The sequence below is a fragment of the Rutidosis leptorrhynchoides genome, chromosome 4 (genome assembly GCF_046630445.1).
Source record: "Rutidosis leptorrhynchoides isolate AG116_Rl617_1_P2 chromosome 4, CSIRO_AGI_Rlap_v1, whole genome shotgun sequence".
NCBI classification, from domain to species: domain Eukaryota; kingdom Viridiplantae; phylum Streptophyta; class Magnoliopsida; order Asterales; family Asteraceae; genus Rutidosis; species Rutidosis leptorrhynchoides.
Genome location: NC_092336.1, coordinates 629,195,485 through 629,214,327, shown reverse-complemented (window position 1 = coordinate 629,214,327; position 18,843 = coordinate 629,195,485). Strand labels below are relative to the sequence as shown.

At 37.8% G+C, this 18,843-nt stretch overlaps 1 long non-coding RNA gene across 1 annotated transcript; it reads left to right on the top strand.

The window, feature by feature from the left end:
* Positions 1-16,127: 16,127 nt before the first annotated feature.
* Positions 16,128-16,779, top strand: LOC139904212 (uncharacterized). Its single transcript, XR_011778704.1, has 3 exons — positions 16,128-16,203; positions 16,371-16,442; positions 16,736-16,779. It is a non-coding gene; the product is annotated as an uncharacterized lncRNA (long non-coding RNA).
* The last annotated feature ends 2,064 nt before the right edge of the window (positions 16,780-18,843 follow it).

Genomic DNA, 18,843 nt, shown 5'->3' with positions numbered 1-18,843 from the left:
AACTTGATCCAAAACATCACGAAAAATAACGAATCGAGTTCATGAAGATGTAGTTAGGACCTTAGATCATACGTTGTATCTAGATTAATGGCGGAAACACTAATTAGAATGAGTCGAATACGTATTAGACTAACGGGATCGAATTAACCAATGAATAATCGATAGAATCGATGCCTAAGACTGTGTATTCGGTTGGTAAGGGTTTTGGGACGATTAGCAGCAAGTAATACGACGGCCTAAGGGTTTATGGTGTGTAACCTAACACAAAACCACGAAACCCGTATTTATACTAAATACAGTGACCATCGGCCGGTGGTCGGGGACCTTCGGCCGATGGTGACAGTCCCTCGACCGATGGTCCCTACCATCGGTCGATGGTCTTGAGCAGCCAACCGACTGCTTGACCTATTCACGACATTATACTAAGCATCATAAACACAAAGTATAAGTGTCCACGTACATATATGACTGAAATATCAAGTACATAACAAATAGAACAATAAACGTAATAGAACTCGGGATTTATGCACCAACAAACTCCCCCCAAGACCTAGTTCTATTCCATAAGTCTTCAGTCATCATACGGATCGATCACCATGTTGTTCAAGTAGCACAGCTTAGCCACTTTAACATACTGTTCAGCCTGTACCCTGTTTTCACGACGATAAAGCATACGGTTATAGTACAAAGTAAAAATATCAGCTTCGGTACAGTTCCTTAACCAGATCGGATCCAACACACGAATACAATCGATATCATCTTCCTTCAGCTTATCTAAAACAATCACAGCTTCCTCAGAACGATCATCATAAAACCACCAACGAAATCTCTGACTCCAATTCTGCGGCAATTTTCTTAACGGAACCTTCTTCATAGTCTTTGCCGGCTTATACTTCAAAATTTGTCGAGATACTCCACTAATAGGATCAACCCTGTACTTAATCCTCGGATACTGTGGTCTAAAATCCTTCCAGTTATTCGAATTGTACGCGATTCGAACTTTCTTAACCAACAATGATGAGCGATCGTTCATTCCACAATACAACATCTTTAACCTGGCAATCTGCATAAGCTCAAAATACGGCAGTGACTTGAACTCATGACCATGTTTGATGTAGTCAACTCCAAACTCTCGTTTAATTGCAAACATGTTGAATTCTTCAATGTATGCCCAGGCCAAGATCCTTCCTTTCGCACCTTTCCTCAAATTTATCATCTTCAAATACTTTGGCTCAAGCTTCGATTTTTCACAATACTTTCGAATCCTCAAAATATCACGCCAGTCAGCTTCTAACTTCGCAGCAACCTCGTCATTATACTTGACTGGCAAGAACCCTTCAGGCAAAACCTCAGTTCTCTCTTTCTCTTTACACCTTCGATTCAAAACTTCGTCATCTGTTCTAAACAACTCCTCAAAACCAGGAAGATCTTCATTCCTATCATTCATATACGTAGGATATTCTTCAAAAGTAACATCTTCCATTAAACCATCAACTTCCCCATCATCGATATCCTTAGAAATCTCAGGGCCAAAAGAATCATCCTCTGATGGAGGATCATCGGACTGTGCGTCAGCAGCTTTAGCTTCTTCTTGCTCTAGACGCACCAGCTCGTCCAGCTCAGCTCTGGTGAAGTTGTGAGGGATCTCCCCCTCCTCTAAATCATCATAAATAACAGAATGCTTGAGCTCATCCTGTTTAGACAAGAATTCACTAAAACTATAATCAATTTGTAAAGGAATTACTGACAGTGCTGTTTCTTTTGAAGTACCAGGAGCCACCACCATTTGAACATCAGTTTCTCCCTCTGGCAATTCAACCAGATCAAACTTCTCTTCCCAAGCAGTAATCTTAGCCAAAGCCGACTCTGCCACCTTTCTAGCTTCAGAAGCTTCTTTCTTTGCAGCAGTTAACAACAATGATTGATCACCAACTTTCTTCTGTAACAAATCAACCTGAGTTCTCAACCTAGTAACATCCTCAGTTTTCACACGATTCTCTTCTCTCAACTCCTCCACTTTCGCATCCATATCCTTCTTCATTCTCAGATTATCAGCCATAGCTTGAACATACAAATCATTCAGATTCTGAAGCGCAGATGAACTAACTCCTCCTTCTGCTCCTGTATGTGGTGCCTCCGGAGTTGGAGTAGACACAGTCTCTTGAGATAATTGTTGAACAATTGGCGGTGATTGATGTTGCGGTTGAGTTTGTTGCCGTGGCTGACTTTGTTGATGTTGTTGACTTTGTGCTTGAGTAGGTGCAGTTCTTTGTGTAGCACCTGTAGCAGAACCACCTGGATTCTTCAAAATCAACTTAAACCTCTTGCTCGGTCTCATCTTTGTAGAAACCTGAGAACCTTCATCTTCTACCAGACGTCTCCTCTCACCTCTAGGAGCTTCTTCACCAGTACCAGTATTAACATCAACGGGCTCATCAGCCAAACCTCCAGTACCAGAACCACCTGTACCCTGAGTATTCATCGGCTGATCAACCTCTTCATCACTGTTTGCTAGCTCAAAATCAGGCTCATGACCAGATAGACTGTTCTCATTCCTCCACTTCTTGCCTGGTGTACATTGATAATCTTCCCTCGCAAGATGACACACCAGCTTTCCATCACTAGCACTCTTCTTCTGATTTAAACGATTAAACGTAAGATCAGTCATATGTTTCAGCTCGATGACGTCCTTCTTTGATCTCGGTAGATCCATAGTTTGAGCATTAATCATTATCTGCAGGAACCTCGAATAAATCAAGTATTGTTGGCTCGTAACATTCTCCATCAACAGATCAAAGATAACACCCGAAAAATTGAAATCAGCTTTCAGAATCAAGGCAGCAAACATTCCCTGATAAATCTCACTCAGCTCATCAAATCCGCCTTGTAACGTACTCAAACACTTAACAATCACTAAAGACAGATATCTGTACGGTGGAGTGAATCCGCTTCTTTTGATCGTAGCACGTGTAATATCACCAGCATACTCACATCTCAGCACACATCCAGTAATCTTAGTCTTCGACAGTCTCTTGGGCATTTTCTCATCATCCTCAAACAAAAACGTGTTCCGAATAGTATACTCAGATATCTTAACCTCTTGATCACATACTCGACTTACTATCACAGGCTTATTATCAACAGTTTCCACTCTAGCGTTAGCCCAGAATTCTCTCTGATGAGAATAGTAAGCAGTACATGGCATTGACACCGCAGCAAATATCCTTGAACGCTTCAAGAATTCAATCACAGTCTTGTACTTGCTAGCATTTGGACCTTTGTCATTTAGACACGCCATCAGATTAGAGTTAGGGCTCGCCTTCAACCCTGGAAGACTAGCAGATGTGGGTCCTCCTGATGATTCAGTCTCAGAACTGTGGACAGCTTGTTCTTGATCCATTTGTGCACCTGACATGATTAACAAAAACTGCAAACACAATTCTTAATCAGCGTTAAATTCATGATTAATTAAGTATCACTGATTTATCATCACAGAACATATCACATTAATACGATCACGGTTACATAATCACATGTTCAAAGTTAGAACATTACAGACATAAGATACCGTAACAATGCTAACAGGCTAGCATTATCAAATTACACAATAATCTGAAAATAATCAAACATAAACATAACATCAGAATCAATCATCCCATTATGGGATCCTCTGGCACTAACTTTTCTTCATGTTGAATCACACCAAGTTTCTCAAACAAGTTATACAGTAAAGCTGCATATGGGAATGGTTCTTCTGATTCAAGAAAATCTTTCATCACATGAATGAGCAAGTGTCCCACATTCACTTGAATACCCTCTAGTAGGCAATATAGAAACAAGACTTCAGTACCAGACAGCAAATGATCTCCTTCTCTCCTAAAAGTCACATTTCTTTTGATGATTCTCAAATGTATCTCATATTGTGGCAAGATATCTTCATCACTAACCTCAACTCTACCAGTATACACTACCTTCTCTGGCTTGCATAACCTAACAATAACATCTGACAATCTGAATCTACTGGGAATCTTTCTGATATCTTTGCTAGGGTACAGTATCTTAACCCCAGTATGAGGAACGTTTAACAGGTTTGAGAATTCCTCTAAAGTCCACCTATACTGTTGATTAAATAGACCCGAGTATACAAACTTCTTCTTACCATCCTCTATAGCAACATTGGCGTAAAATTCTCTAAGTAGAGCAGGACAGTAATAATCCCCAATATCTATGAAAGCCTGACACCCAATCTGTTCCCAAGGACTATAAGTCTGTCGAGTCGCAATGACCTTTTGTTCTACTAAGATTGGTCGATATCTAGCTAGGATTCTCCTACGGTCGATGTTGAACATCCATTGACCAACAAATGAGCCACCTGACATTCTAATACAAACTACAAGCACAAGCATTAGATGGGCATCACAGAAATTATCAGAGACCAATCATTCAATTAAAATTAATCAAAATAATCTACCATCGGTCCAACAGAATGACCATCGGTCGATGGTGGAGACCATCGGTCCGTTGGTCTAGACCTACGGCAGATGGTCTAACCACATACACACACTGGTCAAATAACGACCTTCGGCCGAGTGACAAGATGTCCGGCCGATCGATGGACACCATCGGTCGATGGTCAGAGACCCTCGGCCGGAGGTAGTTCATCAGATCTGTGACCCGAAATTGATCAAATCGTCCGATTTGACGTTTCTAGTTCAAATTCCTGTTATAACAGATGCTAAATGGGCCGTTTATCATACATCAAACATCAATTTCAACAGATCTCAAATAAAACTCATCCGATTTAAAGTTTATACTTCGAACACTAAATCATCGATTACAAACAAACGATTAAGAGTTATGTTACCTTGTTTACGGCGCTAAGATCACAAAGAAAAGATGAATAATAAAAACTGGATCAACACCTTTCTCCTTAACTTCAGAAAATTAGGGTAAAATCACACAATTTTGGCCAGAGTGACTGACCCGTTCGTCGCTGGGTCCTTTTATACCCTGTCAGTGACCATCGGCCGATGGTCAAGTCCGTCGGCCCGATGGTCTTGACACTCGGGCGAGGGTCTGAGTCCATCGGCCGGATGTAAAGACTGTCGGCCGGTGGTCTGACATGTGAAAACTTTTAAAACTTAACACTTTTCAATATCAGACTTTTACCCATTTACACTAACTCCCCCTGGGACTGATCTCCACAATAAAAAAAACATCACGCTTTGTTCCTTTAAGCTCAAAACAACTTATATTCAAAACAATAAGAAACCTAAGGTTCCTTTCACAGTAAACCTTACCCAGAACTGAGTTGTGGACTTAAAAGATGAAATATAAATGCACATGCAACTAACACATGAATGCAAACTAATTCAGAAATGCATGCTCATGCAAATACACAAAGCAAATAACTGTACAAGATCAAGTGTATCATGATCAGCAATATAATAACAGATATAATCAGTAACATTTAACCTTTTAGATCTATGGATAATAAACCTTTAACATCAGTTTCATAAAGCATTAACATTAACAAATTCATGATGTTATCAGCATAGGAACAAATAATACAGCTTATCATCAGTCACATTTTCAGAAGAATAACATATCTTTTTGTGAGTTGGCATATAAAATTGATTGAATCTTTTTGATTCGGGGATCAGAACTGAACTATATTGACATGTTATTCCATAGTTCATTCACGAACTTATTCATTAAAGCATATACAGAACAACCTTCAAATATATCAATAAACATTCATCAACTTTCACCCTAGACTTCGATGATCACGTTAGATTAATTACTTTAACATTTTTCAATGTCAGATTTACATCACAAAGTCAGTCCTCGTTTGAGATCGCACGATTTCTCGGGTAGAACAATTGAGCACAAACCTGTTGACGCTGTCCTCTTATCACATCAATGTACTTTCGATTCTATTGAACAGAACCATCTCACGATGTTTCTAGCAACCCTGTCAGCCTTTGGCTTCTACCTTAAACTTATACCTTTCGTTTCAGATAACATTGTTAATCTCAAATTTATTGCATACTCTGTTAAGGACGCATACCGGCCGCTATAAACCCCATACTTAAACGGAAATAGTATGATGTATGGTGTTGGATGGATGGAAGTGATATATATATTTGAGTGATGGAACGCTAAGATACATTCCAGAAGATATTCCCTCTATCCAGGTCAATAGGCACAATCCCATATCACAGACAAAAGATGTAAAGTTCACTAATTGAGATGTGAACTAAATGATTTAAGTTCTCTATATCTGATGATCTGATAAATTCTCCCCCTCGGATGTAGATAACGAAATCGTTCAAATAAGTCTCCGATTGGAATGTATGTTCTCAAACATTGATAACCGAGAAATCTCTGAAACTCTGTTCAATTCTTGATCCATGATTCTCTTGCAGCTATGTAGTGCATCATGTTATTTACATAAACAATCCATAACTTGCTAATTTTTATTTTTTTTTATTTTTTATTTATTTTTTATTTATTTATTTTTTTTTTTTTTTGGATTTTCTGATGTTGCATTTTCTCCTTACAATACATAAACAAAATAAATAAATAAATGATTACAACTAAACATAATGATGACGCACCACTGTCTTTGACATTTGTTATAACTGCACGGAAAACCAATCTTCGTATGTGGAAATCTAGAACCCGATGATGTTGCCTTTTAAAAATCATTCTGTGTCTGTGATACAAAACTGCACTTCTCAACCCTTTTAGAGAAAACACCTCCCTTTGGGTACCCGATATGTATGTTGTTGGATTTCGGTCCAAGTAATAAAGGTAAATAGAAACAAGTATGCATCCTAGACAAAATATGCTCACCTTAGGGACTCACAAAATTATCCTTTTGCTACCGAGTATAAATCGTAGTAGGGGAGACCTCAACCGTCTGTCGAGTTTCTGTTCAATCATTTCTCGGTACATATTCAGTGATAAGTAGGTGACTACCCTCAACCGCTGTAAACCTTTCCACGATTTTCTCATCATGATATTTACGCGTTATTAGTGTGATCATCTCTATCTAGAATTAGATCAATAAAGTTTACCAACATATTATCAATCATCCTGTATTACTTGTTTTTCATAACTTACATGTCAGTTCAGTATTGCAATCACTTCCCCACAAACATAACAAGCAACTCATTTTCTGATTTTTCACTTTTTATGGATTTTCTATTTTTTTCTAATTTTTATTTGTTTTTCTGGTTTTTCAATTTTTATGGCTTTTTGATTTTCTCTGTACAAAAGCATAAAACTATCTAAAAACATAAGCAAACATGCAAATTTCAGTAAAAACTAATCTATCATGCAAACGAAAAATGCAAATGATCTAGAAGCTATCATGCAAAACTATTCAAACTCTACAAGCAGTTTCTAACCATTCACAACTCAGTCTCAGGCTTAGATTCCTCTGTGTCAGGAACCTCAGTTTCAGGAATTTCAGTTTCAGGAACTACATCTTGAAGCAACTTAACACCTATCTCATTTAATAGAAATTCAAAACGTGGTTTATCAAAAGCTTTTGTGAAGAGATCAGCCCTTTGGGCTGTAGTGTCAATTTGCACTACATCAATTAACTTTTTCTCATAGCAATCTCTAATGAAATGGTATTTAATCCCTATATGTTTCGTTTTAGAGTGATTTACGGGATTCTTAGTGACAGCTATGGCAGCAGTATTATCAACATAAATAGGGGTGTTAGAGATTTTCAAACCATAGTCACGTAGTTGCTGTTGTATCCAGATAACCTGTGATGTACAGCTGGCCTCGGCAATATATTCTGCTTCACAAGTGGACTGAGCCACTGCTGTCTGCTTCTTACACTGCCAGGTTACTAGTTTGCTACCAAGAAATTGACACCCTCCTGATGTTGACTTGAAATCTTTCTTGCAACCTCCATAGTCTGAATCACTGTACGCTGTGAGATCAAAACCATCCTCACACGGATACCATAACCCTAAGCTGGGAGTATCTTTTAGATACCTCAGAATCTTCTTGACCACTAACATATGATGAACATTAGGGTTTGCCTGATAACGAGCACACAGGCACACCGCAAACATTATATCTGGTCTAGAAGCAGTTAGGTACATTAGAGAACCTATGATAGCCCTGTACAAAGTAGGGTCCACTGGAGCACCCTCCTTATCTGGTGAAATCCCATGATTAACCGACAACGGAGTCTTAGCTGGTCTCTCTGTATCTACCTGAAAGCGCTTAAGGATATCAGCAACATACTTCGTCTGATGTAAGAAGATGCCTTTATCCGTTTGAGCTACCTGCAAACCTAAGAAAAACTTAATAGTTCCCATGGAACTCATCTTAAACTTCCGTTGCATAACCTTCTCGAACTCATCAACCATACTCTGATCTGTAGACCCGAAAATAATATCATCAACATAGACCTGCACTAACATAAGATGTTGTCCTTTCTTCTTGATGAAAAGTGTCTGATCAATGACACCTCTCCGAAAACCATTTTCAAGCATGTAGTTGGACAACGTTGCATACCAAGCTCTAGGAGCTTGGTGTAGACCATATAGCGCCTTTTCTAGTCGATACACCTTTTCTGGGAAATGCGGATCCTCAAAACCTGGCGGTTGTTCAACAAACACTTTCTCGTTTATCTCACCATACAAAAACGCACTCTTCACATCCATTTGATAAACTTTGAAACCCATATAGGACGCGAAGGACAAGAAAATCCTGATAGCCTCCAGTCTCGCAACTGGAGCAAAAACCTCATCATAGTCAATTTCCGGGATTTGCTGATATCCCTTAACCACCAATCTAGCTTTATTACGAATCACTATACCCTGCTCATCTTTCTTATTCTTCAAAACCCAACGAAGACCATAGGGTACACAACCATGCGGTGGATTGACTAACCTCCAAACCTTAAGATGTTTAAATTGCAACAGCTCTTCCTGCATAGCACTTACCCACTCATCGTACTTTAAAGCTTCGTATACATCTTCCGGCTCGATTTGACACACATAACACGAGTGGGCATGAACAAACACTCTCCCTGTCTTGTTCAATGATGAATAAAAAGCTGTCACCAAATTCGCACTTTCACTTTGAACATCTTCAACTGCAGTCATATTTTCAGTAACCGCGGGAACCTCGGATGTAGAGATAACTCCTGACGTGGATGCCCCAGATGTAGTAGTTTGAGGAGGATTGACACTAGGCAGTCCTCTTGTATCCACATAATAGTCTGCCAGACGCTTTGGTGGCAGAATAACACGATTCGATCTCCGTACACCTCCTGCATCTGCTATCTGTTCTGGATCAGTCACAGTAGATGGTTGGTTATATAGAGGATTCAGATGTCTCTCTGTCAATACTGTACGTTCCACATCATCATCTAACTCACTATCTTCATCTGTATCAACTACCCCGTCCTCATTAGACTCAAGATTACCTTGAACACTTTGTGGACTTGGTTGCACGCTAGAAACCGGATTCTGAACCTGCGTAGGATTAGTGATAACATTTTCTGAAGAATTCCGAGAATCAAACAATATCTGAGTCAGAAGTTCTTCCTCTGTAGCACCTGGTGGAAGATTGAATGAATCAAAAAGCTTATCATACTCAAACTGCCATGCATAACCTTTACTGACACGAGGCGGTGCATTGCGCTGAATATCAACTTCAAACTGTTCTTCCAGACGTTTTGTCTCATTGTTGTACACCCGCTTGTTCGGATTCCCGTAACCCAAGAAGATACCAGAAACAACCTTTGAATTAAATTTTCCTCCAGCATCACGTACCAAAATAGTACAAGGTGCGCCAAAGGGTTCGAAATGTTTAATATTAGATTTTCTCTTATGCAGCAGCTCGTAACAAGTTTTACCATGACGCTTCACCACGAGAACTCTGTTCATAACATAACACGCTGTACTCACAGCTTCACCCCAGAAGGCAATCGGAAGACATGAATCAGCTAACATTGTTCTTGCGGTCTCAATCAAAGTCCTGTTCTTTCTCTCAGCAACACCATTTGACTGTGGTGTATAAGCAGGACTGAACTGCTGTTGTATCCCCTTTTCGTTACAAAACTGCAGCATCTGATTGTTCTTAAACTCCGTACCATTATCAGTACGAATCTTTCTCACTTTCAATTTATATAAACTTTCGAGCTTTAGAATCAGCACCTTAATATGCTCAAAAGTATCTGACTTATTCTTCAACATCACCACCCAAGAAAAACGTGAATATTCATCAGTAACTACCAAGCAATAGGATTCTCCTGTGAGAGTTTTACAGTTGACTGGACCAAAGAGATCCATATGCAACAGCTCCAAAGGAATGTTAACAGAATGATGCTTTTTGGTAGCATGTGACTTTTTCGTTTGTTTCCCCTGTTTACATGGAAGACACACATCAGGAATATGAAAACTTTTAAGATTAACACCATCAACTAATCCATTGTGTACTAGATTGTTCATCTTCCTCAGACTCAAATGACCCATACGCTTGTGCCATATGATAGACTCTTGTTCAGTAGCTTTAGAAACGAAAGCCTGATGGCCAGTAGCTTCCTTTACATGAGCCTTACGCATGTCAAGGATATAGAGATCCTTGCATCTGGGAGCAGTCATCAGAATCATGTCTTCCGGAATAACAAATTCTTTCTTCAAAATATAGCATTGTTTATCATCAAATGCTACTGTATACTTCTTGTCAGCAACCTGAGAGACTGAAAGCAGATTGTTTGACATCTGCTCCACAAAATTAACCTTATCAAAGCTGACATTTTCATTCGCGATTACACCTTGAGCAGTAATAAACCCTCCTTCACTACCAGCAAAAGAAACCGGTCCACCAACCACTGTTTTCACATTAGAAAGTAAGGACAAGTTCCCTGTCATGTGCCTGGACGCCCCACTATCAACAATCCATGTACTGCAGCGTGGATTGTAGGCGACCTGCACATTAAAGTAAGAGGATTAGTTAGAAAGGGCAACCCATGCCCTAATGGCAGTGGGTTTCCCGTCAATGCCAACAACTGGCAATTCCACCCATTGTCCCTTGGATCCCGAAGGACCTGCAGGACGTTGAACACCCTTCACCTCAGATTTTGGTCTCCAAACTGTATTTTTAGGCAATGGTTTTCTATAATAATCGTTAGTTTGAAAAACCTTTGAATCAATTACTTTCACATTAGAATTGTGCACAGGAGAAGATGATCTTCTATGAAAAGAACGATTTGGGCTGAGATCAATCTTCCTGCGGGGTGTCTGTCTAATGGGTCCACAATCCACAGCCCTGTGTCCCAGCCTCCCACATTTGAAACAGTTAACATTATCAAAATCATTAACGTTAAACAACCTGCGTCTAATCGGTGAAAACTGTCTCCTAGGCTGTTCAGTACGTTGTCTAATCGTAGGGGGTGTCAAAACATGTTTTTCAACAGTCTGACGCCGACTAGGCGGAACATACTTGGACACTTTCTCAGAATTAGAACTCCCACCTTTAGGTGGTTGTTCTACCTTAGGAACACTAACCTGCTGTTTTCCTGAATTATTTTCTTTAACAAACTTAATAGGAGTAGACAAAGTGGTCTTTTTCTTACTCTGTTTGGGTCTTTCTACACTCTTTGTCGGCGTCTTAAGACTCTCACTCCTATTCTCACTGTGTTTTGGATTCTTAAGAATCGTAACTGGCTTAGTCACTGGCACAAATGGTTTGCTATCTTTCTCAGTGTCTATGTCAGTATCAGACTCAGTCTCATAAACAACCTCTGTAGGGTTCTTAGAATCAACAACCTTACTAGCACTAACTACTAGGGTCTCCTTAGGTTTACCATATGGTGGTTCCACCACTGGTTCCTTAAACTTCTCTACGGGCTTATTAACATACTCACCCATAAGAGGTGGTGCAACCTCAGAATATCCCAGACCCTCCCGTTTAGGATGATTAAAAGTCTGAGTCACATACGACATCCTCTGCCAGTTATCTATTCTAGCTTTCTCAGACTCATATTTTAACTTAAAAGAATCCTTTTCAGCCTTAAGAGTCTCTATTTGCCCCAAATACATTGTGATCACCTTTTCATCATCTCTAATGGTTGATTTCATTTTACCTATTTGGTTTTCTAGAGACTTAATCACCTCAACATATTCTTTCTGTTTGTTAAGGTAGAAAAGGGCATCTTCATAGTTCTTCTTGTTGGTCTGATTTTCTAAGCTTAGGTTCTTAAGGTCAGTCCTAAGTTTAGGGCAGGTCTCACAAGTAACAGGTATTTCACTTAGCTTAGAAATAACGTATTCAAGTCTTTCAATTTCCTGTTCATAACCAAAACAATAAGCACATTTAGAAATTGAATCAGTACATACCTTATCGTTACTGGAAGTATTAGCCATAAAAGCATAGTTATTCCTTTCATCCTGTGATTCTGCATCTGACTCTGATTCGTACTCCGAACTTGTGCTGTCCGAATAATCAGCTTCATAACCTTCCTTACCCTCACTATTATCTGAACTAACTTGACTTTGAACCGTCACAACTTTCTTATCACCACTCACAAAATCACGGTTGAGCAAATGACCCAACTCTTCTCTGAACCAAGTACCCTCATGACAACTTTTACCTTCTTCTTCATCGGATGGATCAGTAGTAAACTCAATGTCTGACAAATCCTTGGCTTTCCGGAACTTATCATACAGCTGTTCCTTAACCCTCTTTCTGAAACACCATTTCATAAGCTCCTCAGCTCTCTTTAACCTTGCATCACACTTGCACACATAGCATGTGCAGTTTGGATTATCTTTACCCTTACAACCTGCTCTTCTTCGAACTACTCTTTCTTCCTCAATTTCAGCCGGACTCTTTCCCACAAATACAACATTAGCTTTCTGAGCATCAACTGGAATAGACCAGTCACAAACTTCATCAGGATATATTGTGGAACCAGTTAAGGCTTTAGGTTGAGCAGAACCAGATGATTCCTTCTCAACAATGACGTGTTGGGGAGTCACTGAGATGGTTGTACTAAGAAAAGGATCATGATAACCAGCCTTTGGTGGTCTAGTACAAGTCTTCTTGAAGTGACCAAGTTCATCACAGTTGTAACATCTAACCTTCGCCATGTCAAAACCAAACTTAGAATTCCTGTTTAAACTCAAAGATCGTTGACCAGTTCTCTTTAAATACTTCCTTGCACGCCTAACAATGCTACCCATACAGTACAGAATGTCCATCCTCTCTAGCTCATCTTCATCGATCTGATCATAATCTTCATTCTCGAGATGATTGTTAAGAACCTGTCCACTAATCATATCGTTGTAAGAGTTAACAACGATAGCAGCTAAAGCCATGTCCTCCTGAATGGACTCAATAGATCTTTTCCTGATATTTTCAGTTTGAAACATAGGACTCTGAGTCTGAGGTGGAATCTGAGTCTGCTGAGTCGGAACGTCCTCAATCATCTTAATTGTAGAGTTCTGTATTTTGGCATTAAAGTAACCAGATTGTGACTTTGGTGCAGATATCTGATTTGCATTTGCTGTGATGTACGCTGTCTGCAATGGAGCATGACCAGAAGAAGAAGCACTAGATGTGACATTGGCTGCTACAGTACCAAGCCTTTTCCTTTTGGCCTCAACCTGAATATCCTTCTCCATTAACTTTGAAGTAAATGCAGTCAATGTCAAAGGACGTGCAGAAGCAACATATAGATTTTGGATCTTCTCTACTTCATAATCCCACTTCTCAGGAAGACCAAGTGCCAAGACTTTTATTGCCTTATCATCTTTTACCTCAATCCCATAATCCGTCATCTCGGCAACCAATAACCTGTACCTTTCTAAGGTCTGGCTCAAAGTTTCTGTTGGAAGGGCTGCAAACACCTTCCACTCATCCTTCAACACTTTACCTTTAGTTGCTTTATAAGTAGCAGTACCCTCAGTTGCGGACACAATAGCCTGCCAAAGAGTATAGCACGTCTTATAACGGTTCTTAAACTGACCGAAGATTTCCTTAGACAAGGCTTGCGTTAACTGAGCATAACACCGACACTCAAGATTATACCCTTCGCGTTCTGCGGGATCAAAATCATGAGTTTCTTTAGGTTCACCGTCAGCCCCTGATGGCCAAACAAAAGGAGTCTCAATACACTCCCAAAGTCGAGAATCTTGTCCATTAAGGTAAATCACAAACCTAACTTTCCATTCTAAAAAGTCTTTTAAGTTTTCAAGCCTCGGAACTTTATTGTTAGATCCTGATTCACTTTCGCTTAATAATAGTCTTTGGATTCCGGGTGCAATAACAAGTGCACTGTATTCGTTTGTTAATTTCTCGTTTGTATCAGACATTATTAACTGATTAAGAGATTAATTATGGATTAATTAAATTATTCTGGATTAAAAGAGGATCGGCCGATGGACTGAGACGATCGGTCGGAGGACTGAGACAATCGGTCGATGGTCTAAGGACGAACGGTCGATGGTCTAGACAAACGGTTCATGGTTATCACAAACTGTCCTCCGGTTCAACTTAAGACGATCGGTCGAGTGTGAGTGACTATCGGTCGAAGGTCAAGACACTCGGTCGATGGTCAATGACGATCGGCCGAGGGTAGTTCTTACGTATCTGGGCAGAAAAAACTAGGGTTTTTGGCCAAAACTCAAATTTTGATTGATTCTAACGTTCTGGACTCAAACAAAACCGATGAAAACTTCACAAAAACACCTTTGAACACAAAAACACTCGAAAACACTGGATTTAAACGTAAAAGTTCCAACCTTTTAATTGAAACCCGTTTTGACACAAACCCTAATCACAAAAATCAAAAATTCGACTCAAAAACGTATGGATCAGCAACACAACGCTCTGATACCACTTTGAAGATGTAGTTAGGACCTTAGATCATACGTTGTATCTAGATTAATGGCGGAAATACTAATTAGAATGAGTCGAATACGTATTAGACTAACGGGATCGAATTAACCAATGAATAATCGATAGAATCGATGCCTAAGACTGTGTATTCGGTTGGTAAGGGTTTTGAGACGATTAGCAGCAAGTAATACGACGGCCTAAGGGTTTATGGTGTGTAACCTAACACAAAACCACGAAACCCGTATTTATACTAAATACAGTGACCATCGGCCGGTGGTCGGGGACCTTCGGCCGATGGTCCCTACCATCGGTCGATGGTCTTGAGCAGCCAACCGACTGCTTGACCTATTCACGACATTATACTAAGCATCATAAACACAAAGTATAAGTGTCCACGTACATATATGACTGAAATATCAAGTACATAACAAATAGAACAATAAACGTAATAGAACTCGGGATTTATGCACCAACAGTTCATCTCAAACGGCTTGTTCATCTCGATTCGTTATTTTTCGTGATGTTTTGGATCAAGTTGCTTCACAACAAATGCTAATCGAAGCACTAAGAATTTTCATTGGATATTACCTCAATTTTAAAAAAATTTAAACATGCAATCCTTTTCTTGCACAAAAATTAAATTGAAATCCTTTTCGAGCTAACTTATGTTACCTTTTTGGGCCATTTGCCTGTATTTTTATGGTAGCTTTTCAAAAAAAAAAAAAAAAAAAAACAATAGAATTGTGGTCGTGTTAGATTTGTTATAGATTTATGTTTAGTTAAATGAGATTGATTAGTTGTTATCAATTTAATTTAATTTTATATTAAAATAGGGGGTGTTTTGAAAGTATTTATAGAGAAGAGTAGAAAGATGCTATGTTCATCCATTTTGGCATCATACTTGCCTATTTATATGCTACATATGTCGGTTGTAATGCTAGTAGCATTCACTAGATTTTTTGACTAGCTAAGCTATATCTTCAAACCTTCTACTCACTTCTAGTACATACGTCATAAATATCTATTATTTTACTAATTAATTTTAACATGATATATTAACATGATACTTCTCCAGTAAAAATACTTCTCGGGTAGTAGAGAAAATATTATTCGTTTTTTCTCATTCATTATGATCACGTACTATTACTGTGTATTTTATTCATCGGATTTATTTATTTAAATATATAATTTTTTGATTTGAGTAATAATTTAATATTATTGAAATGTGGGTATTATATTTGTAGAGAGGAGATCCAAAGGATTAAGGCAAGTAATCCAGATATCTGTCATAGGGAAGCTTTTAGTGCTGCTGCAAAAAATGTAAGCTAGCTAGTGCGCATGCATGATACGGTTATATATAAAAATATATTTCAGCATTATTTTCTTTGTTTTGTGGCTTTCATTACAATGTCAAGTACTTCCGTGTATCCGTGTAATTAAAACTATTTATCTGACACTTTAACCATTATATCTTGTGAAATATATAGTGGGCACATTTCCCTCGTATTCACTTTGGATTGAAGTTGGAAGCGAACAATCACCAAACTAAACTTGATCAGGTATATATTTTATTTTAAGACAAACTAATATTGAATTTTTCCTCGAATATATATAAAATATTTTACCGATTGTAAGGTTCACCTTGAATTTTCAATAATGGTAGGCTAAATATAATTTACTACTTTATTATGTTAATGAATGTTTATTGGTCGATTAATTGTAAGTTTTATTATATTACTGATGTCAATGTCAATTAAAGCTTGATGGCACACAAACATGTATACAGTTATTTACAAGTTCTAGCATCAATTAAATAAAGAAAGCTCGATTTATGCAGTTGATTTGTGTGCAGGGATCTGAGAAGAGACTAAGGTAGCATTATTCAGGAATTGAATTGTGGTCTTTAAGTTATTTTTAAGCTAGCTAGGACATAAATTAGCATTTAATTTGAATTTTTTTGAATTGCATATTACAGTCGTTTGAATGATGCTATTTGTGTATTGTACTTGATTTTAAAAAAATGCAGGCTACTTTCAGTTGCCTTTTAAATTATGTCTTGCAAACGGGTTAAGTTAGGTCGAGATTCAAACGGATTTGAGGAAAAACGGGTCACGGGTCACGGGTCAAACGGATCTCAATTTTTACTCTCAATTTTTACTGATCGAACGGGCCAGGTCTAATGGGTTGGATCCGGACAAGACCCATTATTCCTTATAGAGTTTTAGAATGATATATTTTTTTTTGGCGCTTCTTTTTTATTTATTTATTTATTTATACTTAAAATAATTATTTTGATCAATTTTTTTATTTTTTAAATTATTTAATTTATAAATGTTTTATTTTTTTAACTTTCAACTTTTTTTTTCCTAGAATTCTAAGTTTTTTATTTTTTCATTTTTTATAGTTTTTTTTTTTTAAGAATACGGGCCCAGAACCAATTGAGACTTTTTACCACTCAACCAATAGTTCAGTGATATTAAATGGGTTGAAATGAGTTTCAACGGGTCTAGATGGACATTCTAACATATTACTTAATGGATTAAAGATAGGTGCATATTATACTCATTCCCTTAGACTCATTCCCTTAGACGGTAATTTGAGTCTTCGCTAAAAATTCTCAAATCTTTAATCATCAAACTTACCCAAATAGGAATGGCAAACGATCGGGTGATATCGTACCAATATTCATATTCATTTATTTTTTTGTTCATCCATGTCTATATATCCATATCAATTTAGTTTCAGTTTATCCATCCGTATTTATATTCATTTTATTAAGCGTGTTAATGGATAAAAAAATGTTATAGTATTTTCAAATATGCGATTAAAATAAAAACATAGTATAAAAAATAAATAAATATAACATGACTGTTGGACAGATATATTTGTAAGCCCATTGAACTAACTAGCATTATTAGATTTTCATGTTTAGGAAGGCTAGGTTAATATTCGTGCTCTATTTATGATTGTCAATGAATTATGATCGATCATTAAGCAATATCAATATCAATATCGTTTCGATCTTTTCATCGCTTGATGAAAAGTTTCAGTTTAATGTTATCGTTATTTTTGCAAAAAAAAAAAAAATAATAAATAAATAAAAATATCGTTTAGCCTTTTGAAAAAAATTATCAATATCGTTTCTCTCTCTCTCAGTATCACATTACAACTTAACATGGTATCAGGCCATATTACAATCCTAAATAAATAAAAGAAAATAGTGTCGTCACCTTCTGTATCAACAATCGTCGAATGCATCAAATTCCGGGTAAACTTCGATTTATTAGACAGCTTCCTCAATTATATTCAGCCACTACCACTTATTTATATATTTATTTTTTCTCCTCATTTAATACTGTTTCGTTGTCGTGAACCCCTCTACTATTCGTTGTCGTGAACCCCTCTATTATTCTTATTGTCGTGAACCCCGCTATCATATAATACTCATCTCACAAATTACTTTTACTTTTAGTGCCAATAGACTAGCAATCTTCTTTTCAATCCTTTATTGTTATTGTTATCTCTAGCATATATAAATCAAGGGATGGATCGCCTATGTGGCGCCATCTCCTTGCACCCTATTTTTTCGAAACACATTGCAGCCTTAGAAAAAACGGATTTTTTTTAACCTAAGGTTTTTATAACGTGCTCATTGACTGCCACGTGTCCTTAATATTTCACGGAATAGTTTCATCCTCTCAAATACCATCCCCTAATTCATCGATGTATTCAGTTTTTTAGGTTTCAAATTTCAAATCGACATCTCAATCCTTCATTCATCATCCAATCGGTTACGAACAAATCGATTCAATCAGAATTAAAAGATCGATGAAACAGATCGATTCAATCAGACTAAATTGATTACTTCAAATTTTACAAAATGAAGTACAGATTGAACGATTAGTCACTTTAAACAACCATCGATTTAGTCTGTAATTTTTGGGTTATGTGGCTCCTATG